The 14,105-nt window shown below is 46.5% G+C and overlaps 1 protein-coding gene across 4 annotated transcripts in view; it reads right to left on the bottom strand.

Annotated features, from left to right (window-relative positions):
• ABCC8 (ATP binding cassette subfamily C member 8) overlaps window positions 1-14,105 on the bottom strand; it is a 241,379-nt gene that overhangs the window by 185,969 nt on the left and 41,305 nt on the right. The window lies entirely within an intron of this gene.

The following is a 14,105-nucleotide window of genomic DNA, read 5'->3' as shown; positions in this document are numbered from 1 at the left end:
TGGAGGGTAGAACACATACAGCAAATATATATATATATATATATATATATATATATATATATATATATATATACATATATATATGTTTTTGTACACACATCAGCCAAAGGGCGATTTTCGACAGTAGAAAAAGAAACTCACCAGGAAAATAGTAAGAATTTCAGCAGGGGCATAACCAGAAATCTCGAGCCAGCCTGAGAAAATTTGGATGATTCCCCCCTGGGGCCTGCTCAGGTTCGTATTGGTGGGCAGGAGGGATCGCAGCATTAGGGGAGAGCATGGCAACCAACATCAGCAGGAGGGGGGGCACTCCCCCCCTTCCTCAACTTGGGCTCTCCCCTTAGCGCTCCCCCTTCAGCATTAATAGGTGGCAGCAGCGGTGGGCAGGAACACAGGCATACCTCTAGGTGTTCCACTGCGGAGGTCCAATCTCTAAGTGCCACACGCTACTTCCTCAGGAAGTAGTGTGAGACGCTTAGAGAGCGGAACCTGTGGCGGTGGAATGCATTCAGGAATGCCTGTGTTCCTGCCTGATGCTGCTGCAACCTATTAATTCTGGAGGGGGAGCGCTGACGGGAGAGCCCAAGTTGAGGGAGGGGGGGAGTGGCCCCCTCCCTGCTGATGTAGGTGGCTATGCTTTCCCCTCATGCTGCGATCCCTCCTGCCCGCCAAACTGGACCTCAGCGGGCCCCGAGGGTGCAGGGGCTGCATTGCAGAATTGCTAGGAAAGCACATAGTATAGCAGCGCAAAAAACGAAAATGCAGCAGGCTGGCGATTGTGATTCGGAAACAAATTGGCCCCTGCCCACTGCTGAGAGCACCTTGAAAGGGCATATGAAGATTGAAAATTAAACCAAAAAGCAACAGCAAAGTCCCCAGATCTCAGCCTGATGAAACATCACGAACTCCGACTGCAGGAACCCAAAATTTCTTCGACTCCTTGACTCCGACTCCACAGCCCTGGGTTCATGGAGCCCCATCTTGCAACTTACAGAAAATAAAGCATATGTTGCGATTGTCTTGGTGCCTCCTATCACAGGGTGAGGTCTTCAGGAATCAAGAGGTGTTTTGGCAGCAGAAAGGGGGCTTATACAATACTATCAAGTGGCTTAATGTATAAACTGATCAGTGTACACAGCCACTTATTAGGCATATATGTAAAAAATAGCTGCTAGTAGAATATTTGCCGATATTCTACTATTAGGCTAGGATGGTAAAATATTGGTAATTTTACCGATATTTTACTATCAGCCAACCTGACACCATTCCCACTTGAACTTAACCCTAACCCTAATCAACCCCTCCAACTGATGCCTAGCCCTAACCAACCCCCCAACCGATGCCAAACCCTAACCCACTCCCAACCCTATCCACCCCCCTCAACCGATGCCCAACCCTAACAGACTCCCCCAACTGATACCTAACCCTAACCGCCCCCCTTCCCAAACCGATACCTAACCCTAACCAACCCCCCAACCGATGCCTAACCCTAACCCACTCCCAACCCTATCCACCCCCCTCAACCGATGCCCAACCCTAACAGACTCCCCCAACTGATACCTAACCCTAACCGCCCCCCTTCCCAAACCGATACCTAACCCTAACCAACCCCCCAACCGATTCCTAACCCTAACCCACTCCCAACCCTATCCACCCCCCTCAACCGATGCCCAACTCTTACAGACTCCCCCAACCCATGCCTAACCCTAACCGCACCCTTCCCAAACTGATACCTAACCCTAACCAACCCCCCAACCGATGCCTAACTCTAACCCACTCCCAACCCTATCCACCCCCCTCAACCGATGCCCAACCCTTACAGACTCCCACAACCGATGCCTAACCCTAACCGCCCCCCTTCCAAAACCCATACCTAACCCTAACCATCCCCCCAACCGATGCCTAACCCTAACCAATGCCTAACCCTAATTGACTCCCCCAACTGATGCCTAACCATCCCCCCTCCCCACAATCTCCATCACTATATGTGCAACATCTTTTTCGCAGTTTGTACAGCAATATTAATATTATTTAGAATTTATATAGCGCCGACATCTTCCCCAGCTCTGTATATCGTCTTATCACTTAACTGTCCCTCAGAGGAGCTCACAATCTTATCCCTACCATAGTCATATGTCTATGTATGTATTGTGTAGTATATGTATCATAGTCTAAGGCCAATTTAGGGGGAAGATAACTAACGTATCTGTATGTTTTTGGGATGTAGGAGGAAACTGGTGAGCCCGGAGGAAACCCACATAGAAACGGGGAGAACTGAGAACTCCATGCAGACAGTGCTCTGGCTGGGATCCGAACCAGGGACCAAGTGCTGCAAGGTGAGCATGATAACCCCTATGCCACCATGCTGCCCACTATGACCCCGTGCTATTTTATTGGGTGCTGGAGGCAACAGGTAAGTAGGTGCCCATGCTAATAGTAGCAATTAACGGCTATAACTGGAAATGTTGGCATTGGAGGCGCAGTTTGTAAGCGGGCTGCCTCCACGCCCACTATTTTATAGGGGGACCCAATTTCCTATGTCACCTTATAGAATAATGGCCAATTGGTGGCGCCCAATGTACCTCTGCATCTCTAGCGCCCAAATGACCTGCTTTGCTTATTAATTGCATAGTCCTGAAACCTTAGATGTCCATATGTGTATAAAAACAGCTATCTGCTCATCTTGGAACCACTGAGTAGAGGCCTGGAGAAGGTGCAGGAAATGCAGATCCCTCCACTGCCTGATGGCAGCCGCTTCCCATGTGACCTTCTGCTTGTCTCGGATCCACTGAGCAAGGGCCTGGAGAAGGTGCAGGGAATGTGCATCCCTCCACTGCCTGATGGCAGCCGCTTCCCATGTGACCTTCTGCTTGTCTCGGATCCACTGAGCAGAGGCCTGGAGAAGGTGCAGGAAATGCAGATCCCTCCACTGCCTGATGGCAGCCGCTTCCCATGTGACCTTCTACTTGTCTCGGATCCCTCCACTGCCTCCACTGCCTGATGGCAGCCGCTTCCCATGTGACCTTCTGCTTGTCTCGGATCCACTGAGCAGGGGCCTGGAGAAGGTGCAGGGAATGCGCATCCCTCCACTGTCTGATGGAAACAGCTACTTCCCACGTGACCTTCTGCTCACCTCGGATCCACTGAGCAGAAGCCTGAAGAAGGTGCAGGGAATGCAGATCCCTCTACTGTCTGATGACAGCCGCTTCCCACGTGACCTTCTGCTCATCTGGGATCCACAAGCAGAGGCCTGAAGAAGGTGCAGGGAATGCGGATCCCTCCACTGTCTGCTGGAGACAGCCACTTCCCACGTGGCCTTCTGCTCACCTCGGATCCACTGAGCAGAGGCCTGAAGAAGGTGCAGGGAATGCAGATCCCTCCACTGTCTGATGGAGACAGCCGCTTCCCACGTGACCTTCTGTTGGAAGAACCACAACACAAAAGACTGATTAATTATTGCAGAAATGAAGCTGAGTGGGAGAGCTGATATTCCAGCCAGAAAGCGAGGATCTCTGCACATCGCTGCTCATTCTGGCGCTTGATAAATTAGGTCATCTGTGTAAAATCACAGACGGTGCTGAAGATATATCAGAAGCGTGTCCACAGTCAGCCTGAAAACAACAAAATGTGCGGAAGATGTACAGTATGTACACCGCATGTGTGATGTGTACACAAGGTATGTGTGATGTGTACACCTCATGTGTGATGGGTACACAAGGTATGTGTGATGTGTAGGTGTAGGTAGAGGTCCTGTGCCCGCGCCTGGACAAAACAATCCTCTGTTCCCCCACGGCGGCTCACTTTCGTTATTGCGACATGCCGCGCCCCTCCGTCCTCATTTGTGCTCCTGTAGCTGGGAGCGCCCTGTGCGGGGCCAGTACGAGGAAACCTCGTACTGCACCTGCACAGGAAGCTCCCTGCGATGGGAGTGCGAACGGCGACGTGCATGGCCAGGGCTGCACAGGCGCAGTGGCCGACGACAGGCTCAGTCGCCGAAAGTGAGCTGCGGCGGGGGATCAGAATCAGAATTGTTTATTTCGCCAAGTATGAGCGGTCATACCCAGGATTATTTTTGGCACATACATATAGCTCAGGAAGAAGACAGAAGAAGAATGCATAGAGACAGAGATAGGTTACATTGCATTGTGCATCATACATCGCAGTCCATTTAGTGACCTAGAGATGACCAGCAGCCTTGTGGGGTGGTTGCTTCAGTTGACTGATCGGCCGTGGCGCAGCCCGCCCAACAGCTTGTTTGGACTTGCACTGATGGGAGTATGTGGAGGGAATTCAAGTGGCTGACCGCCGATGGGAAGAAGGAGTTTCTGTGTCTAGCAGTCTTTGTGGGGATGGCTCGAAGTCTCCGGCCCAGAGGGAGCAAACTGAAGTCTCGGTGGCCTGGGTGTGAGGGATCATTGGCAATCGTCAATGCCCTGGATTTCAGTCTCTTGTTGTGTAGTAGTGCAAGTGAGGGGAGGGGGGACCTGATGACCCTCTCCACCGACCTAATGACCCTCTGCAGTTTGAACTTGTCACTGGCAGTGGCGCCAGCATACCAGACCAAGATGGAAGAGCAGAGGATTGACTCAATGGTGGCGGAGTAGATGCTGGACAGAATTTCTTGGGTCATGCCGACCTTCCTTAGCTGCCGGAGGAAGTAAAGTCTCTGCTGTGCTTTCCGTTGGATGTCAGTGATTCCAGCAGAGGATCGTTTTGTCCTGGCGCGGGCACTGGACCTCTACAGGGGGCCGGTAGAAGCCCAAGGTAAGTTAACCTCCCATAATAATAATAATCATAAAATAATAATGTATACACTGCATGCGTAATGTGTACACAAGGTATGTGTGTATGCCACAGGTTTGATTTAGAGACAAACCACTGAATCCACCAGCTAAATATTTTGTACGTTAGTGATGATAATAATTTGCTAATAACGATTACGCAAAATTTTGTGTAAATTTTCCCAATTATGGCCATTTGTAATTAAGTTTTGGACATTCAACTGATTTCATTTAATCCATTACATTAAATAGGAAAGCCCCCATACATGCTATCATCACCAACGTACGTATATTAAGGGGAAGACTAGGACCAAGGCAAAACATTTTTTTTCAAAAAGACCTTAGTAGTTTTTGAAAAAATCGATTTTAAAAATGCAAGTGAAAAAAAGGTTTTAAACTCAGAAAAAAAGACAATTTAAAAAAACATTTTTTCTTTGCATTCTTAACATTGATTTTCTGAAAACTACAAGGGCTTTTTTTTTAAAAATTATTCTTTTTTTTTGCCTTGTTGCACACTATTCTCCTTAATATACAGTAGGTTGCAAAAGTATTCGGCCCCCTTGAAGTTTTCCACATTTTGTCATATTACTGCCACAAACATGAATCAATTTTATTGGAATTCCACATGAAAGACCAATACAAAGTGGTGTACACGTGAGAAGTGGAATAAAAATCATACATGATTCCAAACATTTTTTACAAATAAATAACTGCAAAGTGGTGTGTGCATAATTATTTGGCCCCCTTTGATCTGAGTGCAGTCAGTTGCCTATAGACATTGCCTGATGAGTGTTAATGACTAAATAGAGTGCACCTGTGTGTAATCTAATGTGAGTACAAATACAGCTGCTCTGTGAGGGCCCCAGAGGTTGTCTAAGAGAATATTGGGAGCAACAACACCGTGAAGTCCAAAGAACACACCAGACAGGTCAGGGATAAAGTTATTGAGAAATTTAAGGCAGGCTTAGGCTACAAAAAGATTTTCAAAGCCTTGAACATCGCACGGAGCACTGTTCAAGCGATCATTCAGAAATGGAAGGAGTATGGCACAACTGTAAACCTACCAAGACAAGGCCATCCACCTAAACTCACAGGCCGAACAAGGAGAGCGCTGCTCCGAAATGCAGTCAAGAGGCCCATGGTGACTCTGGACGAGCTGCAGAAATCTACAGCTCAGGTGGGAGACTCTGTCCATAGGACAACTATTAGTCATGCACTGTACAAAGTTGGCCTTTATGGAAGAGTGGCAAGAAGAAAGGCATTGTTAACAGAAAGCATAAGAAGTCCCGTTTGCAGTTTGCCACAAGCCATGTGGAGGACACAGCAACCATGTGGAAGAAAGTGCTCTGGTCAGATAAGGCCAAAATGGAACTTTTTGGCCAAAATGCCAAACGCTATGTGTGGCAGAAAACTAACACTGCACATCACTCTGAACACACCATCCCCACTGTCAAATATGGTGGTGGCAGCATCATGCTTGGGGGGTGCATCTCTTCAGCAGGGACAGGGAAGCTGGTCAGAATTGATGGGAAGATGGATGGAGCCAAATACAGGGCAAACTTGGAAGTGAACCTCTTGGAGACTGCAAAAGACTTGAGACTGGGGTGGAGGTTCACCTTCCAGCAGGACAATGACCCTAAACATAAAGCCAGGGCAACAATGGAATGGTTTAAAACAAAACATATCTATGTGTTAGAATAGCCCAGTCAAAGTCCAGATCTAAATCCAATCGAGAATCTGTGGCAAGATCTGAAAACTGCTGTTCTCAAACGCTGTCCATCTAATCTGGCTGAGCTGGAGTGTTTTGCAAAGAAGAATGGGCAAGGATTTCAGTCTCTAGATGTGCAAAGCTGGTAGAGACATACCCTAAAAGACTGGCAGCTGTAATTGCAGCAAAAAGGTGGTTCTACAAAGTATTGACTCAGGGGGCCGAATAATTACGCACACCCCACTTTGCAGTTATTTATTTGTAAAAAAATGTTTGGAATCATGTATGATTTTCGATCCACTTCTCACATGTACACCACTTTGTATTGGTCTTTCACGTGGAATTCCAATAAAAAGGATGCATGTTTGTGGCAGTAATGTGACAAAATGTGGAAAACTTCAAGGGGGCCAAATACTTTTGCAACCCACTGTATATAGCAATTTTGGTGGCAATTGCATGTATGGGATCTTTGATATTAAAGGAACACTATCAATAGCCAAGTGTTCTAAAATTACAATGTACAAATAATGTCTAAGTAGCTGTGTAAACATTTTCCTAATTTTCATGTTAAATATCAGAGGCAAAAGCTTTAATTCGTTGTGTGTAGGACTGTGCTCTATTGGGACAAATCATTCACAAAGGGGTGTCTACTTCAATGCACAGCCAGTGTTGTTTTTAGCATATCAGACTACAGAGCATTTTTCCCTGAAAGCAAAAAAAGTATGAAAAGCTGTTGAGTCATTGACAATTATAAATGTTTGAAACAAGTTACATTTCCTCTGCTCTTCTGCAGACAGCTCAGAAACACAGGCAGCTTCTGAGAGCTTACTCTCACACACAATTACACACAGAGTTAAAGAGAGTCTGAAGCCATAATTAAAATGGCTTTTTTCCTTGTATATAGCAGGGGCATGTGTGCCCCTGCTAAAATGCTGCTATCCTGCGGCTGAACGAGGGTCCTTTCCCCTTCAAATCCCCCCTGTGCTGCCCGGGGAGCGCTTCCATGTGAGGCAGGGCTATGAGCGGCAGCCCTGCCTCACACGCGGCTATCAGCGGCGGATCTCCGCCTCTCCCCTGCCCCTCTCAGTCTGCCTTTGCTGAGAGGGGCGGGGGAGAGGCGGAGATCAGCCGCTGACAGACGCGTGTGAGGCAGGGCTGCAGCTCATAGCTCTGCCTCACATGAAAGCGCACAGGGGTAGCAAAATCTACGACCAAGTTGGTCGTGATTTTGCAGGGGGGGATTTGGAGGGGAAAGGACCCTCGTTCAGCCGCGGGATAGCTATATAAGGAAAAAAGCCATTTTTATTAAGGCTTCAGAGTCTCTTTAAGTAGTTAACAGTGAGGGAATTACACTGTGAGGGAATTCCCCCTCCCCTCATTGTTCACTCTCCCTTCAGAATTCAGCAGACTGCCGTCAGTTCAGAGTAAAAGGAATTTGTTAAGGTGCGTACACACACCTGATTCCTTCAAACAATGGGTCGGCAGACCCGCCCGCGGGGCAGCTGTTCTGATGAAAGTTTGCCCATGTGTACAGTCTGTCGGCAGGCTGATAAGGCTGGTTATGATGCCCGAGCAAATCAGTCAACACCAGCCAGGCTGATAAACACATTTTTAGTAGAGAAATATATATATTTACATAGAAAGAGGGACAAAGTCCTGAAAGAGGGACAAATGAGGAGGAAAGAGGGACAGAGGAACAGGGCTCCCAAAGAGGGACTGTCCATCCAAAAGAGGGACACTTGGGAGCTATGGTTAACATGATAACCTTACAGGCCTCACAGAGAAGCAAACAACATGAATGAATTACACGTCAAATATCAATAATTTCTTGATCTATCTTCTATTTTTTTTTTTAATCTCTCATTTGCAATGTATTGATTTATTTTTTTTACCCTCCCTACTACCATCTTTTGGTAACATTCCCCTTGAAAGCTTCTCATCCCTTAGTGCAGGTTTGTTAGATCCCTGCAAATAAGGCAGAAAACAAGGCTGCATGGGTCTCATCACTATCCCATTCATTGCTCTGGGAACTATAAAGATATGAATGTACAGTTTACATTCTATTACCAGCTGACATCAATCAGTCAGTCCCTGGCTTCATTGGACACCACAGCTGCTGCTGTACATCACCTGACTTCCTGTTTACTCTCCTCCTGCACTGTAACCTCTATGATATGCGATGCTCACATGTCTGCTGTGTGTTTCATTTCAAATGTTAATATGAAGGAAAAGTAGTGATGATAGAAAGGACCAGTGTGGTTTGAATTCTAAAATTACATGTTTTGCTTATGAATTTATAGTGGTATGCGTGGCTAGGGGTGTGATGGGGCATGAAAAGAAGTGAGGCAGGGGTGTGTATTAACTACTTACTGTACTAGGTGCAGTATATTCACGCCCTGGGAAACTTCATCTGAAGTCCCAGGGCCGCAAAAGTTAATCAATGGAAGCGGGCGGCTGCCGCCTGCTACCGCGCACTACCATTACCGATAGTTAAAGGGGACATTAATGAATGGGAATGCAGTCCCCAAATCAATGAACGCTAGCATTTATTAGATGCCTGCGCCATTGTGTCTTCCGGGCTGTTACACTGCCAAGCATCATTTCCACTTCACGTCCTTATGTAGGCGAATCAGAAAATAATGACTGAGGACATCTTGTGGCCAAATAGTAAAACTACATCACAACACATTTTATTTAATAAAAATACCTACACTTACATCTGAAATGAACTGTTTCCCTCCCACACTCCCCCATAGTACCCAAACAGTATATATACATATATATATATATATATATATATATATATATATATATATATATATATATACACATACATACATGCAACTATTTATGTTTTTTTTAATGTTTGTCTTAGGGACTGAATTTTTTAAATAGGTATTTCAAGGGGGTATATTACTATAATTTTTAATTTGCGGGCTTATAAATAGTGATGGACGCAAAACTGAAAAAATGCACCTTTATTTCCAAATAAAATATTGGCGGCATACATTGTACTAGGGAAAAATGTAAAATGTTGCAATAACTGGGACAAATGGGCAAATAAAAAGTGTGGGTTTTATAAACAGTAGAACCTTTCATTTTAACACTATAATGGGCGAAAACTGAGAAATAATTATTTTTTCCTTTTTTTATTATTATTCCAATTAAAAGGCATTCAGAATAAAAAGATTCTTAGCATAATGTATCTCCCAAAGAAAGCCTAATTGGTGGCGAAAAAACAAGATATAGATCATGTTGTGATTCGTTGTGATTAAAGAAAACCAAAGACGAAGCACCCTCATGTATTTTACCATATATATCAATGGGAACAAGACAGTAAACACCTTCTCTGCTCTTTGTTTCATTCTTCTCTGCTCTGCTTTCCTGCTAAGAGAATACATAGCAGGAAGGCAGAGCCACAAGGGGGCAGACTTGGGCTTGAAAAGACATCACAGAAGACTGACTCAGCTATAATCATTCCGGTGAAAGCTAGACTGAATGCTCAGTCGGGGATTCTTATCAGGGCTGATACAGGCAGACTGAGCAGAGAAGAATGAAACAAAGAGCAGAGTAGGTGTTTACCGTCATGTTCCCATTGACATATATGATACAATACATGAGGGTGCTTCATCTCTGGGGGTCAATCTTACCTGTCTGACGTCTTCTTCGTCCGTCCCTCGGCGCCTCCCACAATGCGCTCCACGCGCGTCACGTGATTACAAACACTTCCTCCTTCAACCCGGAAGGAGGAAGTGTTTGTAATCACGTGACCTCCGCTTGGACTGCATCGTGGGAGGCGCCGAGGGATGGACCGAAGAAGACGTCAGACAGGTAAGATTGACACCCCCCCCGCCCACCCCGCACAGGTAACTGGGAGATATCCGGATAGAACTATCCGGATGTCTCCCCGATCCGGATTTAAGAAGCCCTGGTTGTTTCAACAACAAATGTTGTTTGATCATTTTGCATTGAAAAGACTGTTGTTGAGAGTGTGTATGGGACTTTAGGCAGCCAGAGCCGAGCTGGCTGTTGATGTCCTGTCCTATCTTATCTCACATGAAAAAGTGGGCAGGGCTGCAAATTGGTTAAAGGAATGTGCTAAAATCGCTCTGAAAATTGCACTGCAAAATTGCAATTGCTAATTGCTTAGCAATTGCAGTAGCGTTTTGCAGTGTGTACTATGCCACATGGGGAGAGTCAACATATTGCTGATTGGGCCCCTTTTTTTAAATGTGAGCACCGCACCCTTAAATAGAAAACCGTAACCAATAATTGAACTTCATCCCAATCAGTAGCTGATATCCCCTTTCCCACAAGAAATCTTTTCCTTTTTTACAAACGGATCATCAGGGGGCGCTGTATGGCCGATATTGTGGTGAAACCCCTCCCACAGTGTGATGTCAGGACCATGGTTCTGATATCACACTGTGGGAGCCTTGTTGCATTGTGGGAAACTGTCATATTGCCTTTAATACATGTACAGAAGATACAGCTTGCTCGGCGGTTGTACTTGTTCTCCTTCCGATCTCTGTAACTGAGAATCAGGTGACTCCCTTGGATGCCTGCCTGTTCCAGAACATCAGTCTGATAGCCTGAGGTGATAAAGACACCAGGCTCCATGTTCCTCTCACTACAGGTGGAATGTGAGTCTGAATTGTTTTCCTGCTCATAACAAGCAATTACAATGCAGCTGGCATTGCACAGCACGGATCAGCTGACAAAAGGAGAGCCTGGATTGGTCACAGTGTGTTTAATCAGCTCTGTGTATCAGTGTTACCAGTGGGTGATGGATAATTCCTGTAATTCTATACTGATCCTCTTCCCATGAATGAGGCCTGTTGACATCTGAACCGCCTTCTCCAGCTGCACTTCAACCTCAAGATGTAGCTTTCTCCAAGGAGGTCAGAGATACAGTAATATCTCTTGGGGCCTCTGTACCTAATCGCCAAGGGCCACTGTAGCTATTCGCTAGTGGCCTCCTGAACCTAATCCGTAGTGGTCTCCTGCACCTTATCTATAGTGGTCTCCTGCACCTTATCCCTAGTGGCCTTCTGCACCTTATCCCTAGTGGCCTCCTGCAACTAATCCCTAGTGGCCTCTGCACCTAATCCCTAGTGGCATCCTGCACCTTATCCCTGGTCTCCTGCACCTTATCCATAGTGGCCTGCACCTAATCCCTAGTGGCCTTTGCACCTAATCCCTAGTGGCATCCTGCACCTTATCCCTGGTCTCCTGCACCTTATCCATAGTGGCGTCTGTACCTACAGTAATTACTAGCGGCCTCAGTATCTAATCCCTAGTGGCCTTTGTACCTGGTCACTAGGGGCCCCTGTACCTAATCATTAGGGACTCCAGTGCCTAATCACCAGTGGGCTCTGTACCTAATCCCTAGTGGCCTCTGTACCTAGTCCCTAGTGGCCTCCTGTACCTAATCCCTAGTGGCCTCTGTACCTAATCAATAGTGGGCCTCCTGCACCTAATCAGTGGTGGCCTCTGTACCTAATCACTTGTGGCCTCTGTACCTAATCAGTGGTGGCCTCTGTACCTAATCCCTAGTGGCCTCTGTACCTACTCCCTAGTGGCCTCTGTACCTGATCAATAGTGGCCTGCTGCACTTAATCCCTAGTGGCCTCTGTACCTAACCACTAGTGGCCTCTGTACCTAATTACTTGTGGCCTCTGCACCTAATCAGTAGTGTCCTCTTTACCTCATCCCTAGTGGCCTCTGTACCTAATCACTAGTGGCTTTCATACCTAATCACGTGTGGCCTCTGTACCTAATTCCTAGTGGTCTCTGTACCTAATTCCTAGTGGCCTCTGTACCTACTCCCTAGTGGCCGCTGTACCTAATCCCTAGTGGCCTCCTGCACCTTATCCCTAGTGTCCTCTGTACCTAATTCCTAGTGGCCTCTGTACCTACTCCCTAGAGGCCTCCTGCACCTACTCCCTAGTGGCATCTGTACCTGATCGCTAGGGGCCCCTGTACCTAATCATTAGGGGCTCCAGTACCTAATCACCAGTGGGCTCTGTACCTAATCCCTAGTGGCCTCTGCACCTAATCTCTAGTGGCCTCCTGTACCTAATCCCTAGTGGCCTCCTGTACCTAATCCCTAGTAGCCTCTGTACCTAATCAATAGTGGGCCTTCTGCACCTAATCCCTAGTGGCCTTTGTACCTTACCAATAGTGGCCTCTGTACCTAATCCCTAGTGGCCTCTGTACCTAATCACTAGTGGCTTTCATACCTAATCACGTGTGGCCTCTGTACCTAATTCCTAGTGGTCTCTGTACCTAATTCCTAGTGGCCTCTGTACCTACTCCCTAGTGGCCGCTGTACCTAATCCCTAGTGGCCTCCTGCACTTTATCCCTTGTGTCCTCCTGTACCTAATCCCTAGTGGCCTCCTGTACCTAATCCCTAGTAGCCTCTGTACCTAATCAATAGTGGGCCTTCTGCACCTAATCCCTAGTGGCCTTTGTACCTTACCAATAGTGGCCTCTGTACCTAATCCCTAGTGGCCTCCTGTACTTAATCCCTAGTGGCCTCTGTACCTACCCCCTAGTAACCTTTGTACCTAATCACTTGTGACCTCCGTACCTAATCAGTGGTGGCCTCTTTACCTAATCCCTAGTGGCTTCTGTACATAATCGCTATTGGCCTCTTTACCTAATCACTAGTAGCATCTGTACTTGACCACATGAAGAGTCCATATATGGTCTCTAAAGTCACAAGACAAAGCATTCTATTCACAACAATGGTGTCAGACTGGGCTTACATGGTCTCAAGTGGCCCACAAAGGACCCTTCTACCTGGTCAAAACACAGCACTCTGTACTCATCATTGGTATCTGGCTAAGCATACCTTATTAATAGGGGCCCCAAACCAACCTAAGATACAGCACTTCATTAACATCAACAGTGGTGTCAGATAGCCCATGCCTGACCTCTACGGAGCCCTGCACCTGACCTCTAGGGATCCAGGTACAGTATTGAAATTCCTAACAAAACTGTCAGGTTGAGCTTATCTGACCTTAAGGGAACCCACCCCCCATACCTGACCTCTAGGATCCAAAGGCACCACTCTATTATTCCTAACAATGGTGGAAGCTCTACAAACCCACTAGGGGCCCCAATACCTGATTTCTAGGATCCTAACTCACAGCTGTCTATTCCCAACAATAATGTCAGGCAGGGCTAATCTGATCTCTATGGTCTACATAACTGGTCTCTGGGGTCCCCAGACACCAGTGGTGCTCGGATAAGTTCCCTGATCACGGAATAGCAGTGATTCACTATCTTTTTTCCACTATTTGACTGCCGAATTTTCGTGATTGCCTCATTCACGGAAAAAATCGAATTCATAAGTCCGTTTCAAATTATTAATCACGGAATTTCTGGATTTTTTTTGTGGCAGAATAGTCGAATCCGTGATTGGGGGGTATCCGAGCAGCACTACCAGAAACAGCATTCTATTCACAACATTGGTGTCAGATTGAGTGCACTTGACCACTAGGGGCCTGTGATGAATAATTGCCATTTGCCCGAAAGTCATTGCAAGGACAACTTACTCCAGAGTTCCCCCTAAACTTGAGTTTTGCTTAGTTTCTGTGTCCATAGAAAA

This window comes from Hyperolius riggenbachi, chromosome 11 (genome assembly GCF_040937935.1).
Source record: "Hyperolius riggenbachi isolate aHypRig1 chromosome 11, aHypRig1.pri, whole genome shotgun sequence".
NCBI classification, from domain to species: domain Eukaryota; kingdom Metazoa; phylum Chordata; class Amphibia; order Anura; family Hyperoliidae; genus Hyperolius; species Hyperolius riggenbachi.
The sequence above is the reverse complement of the archived record's forward strand: the minus strand, read 5'-3'. Positions and strand labels throughout refer to the sequence as shown.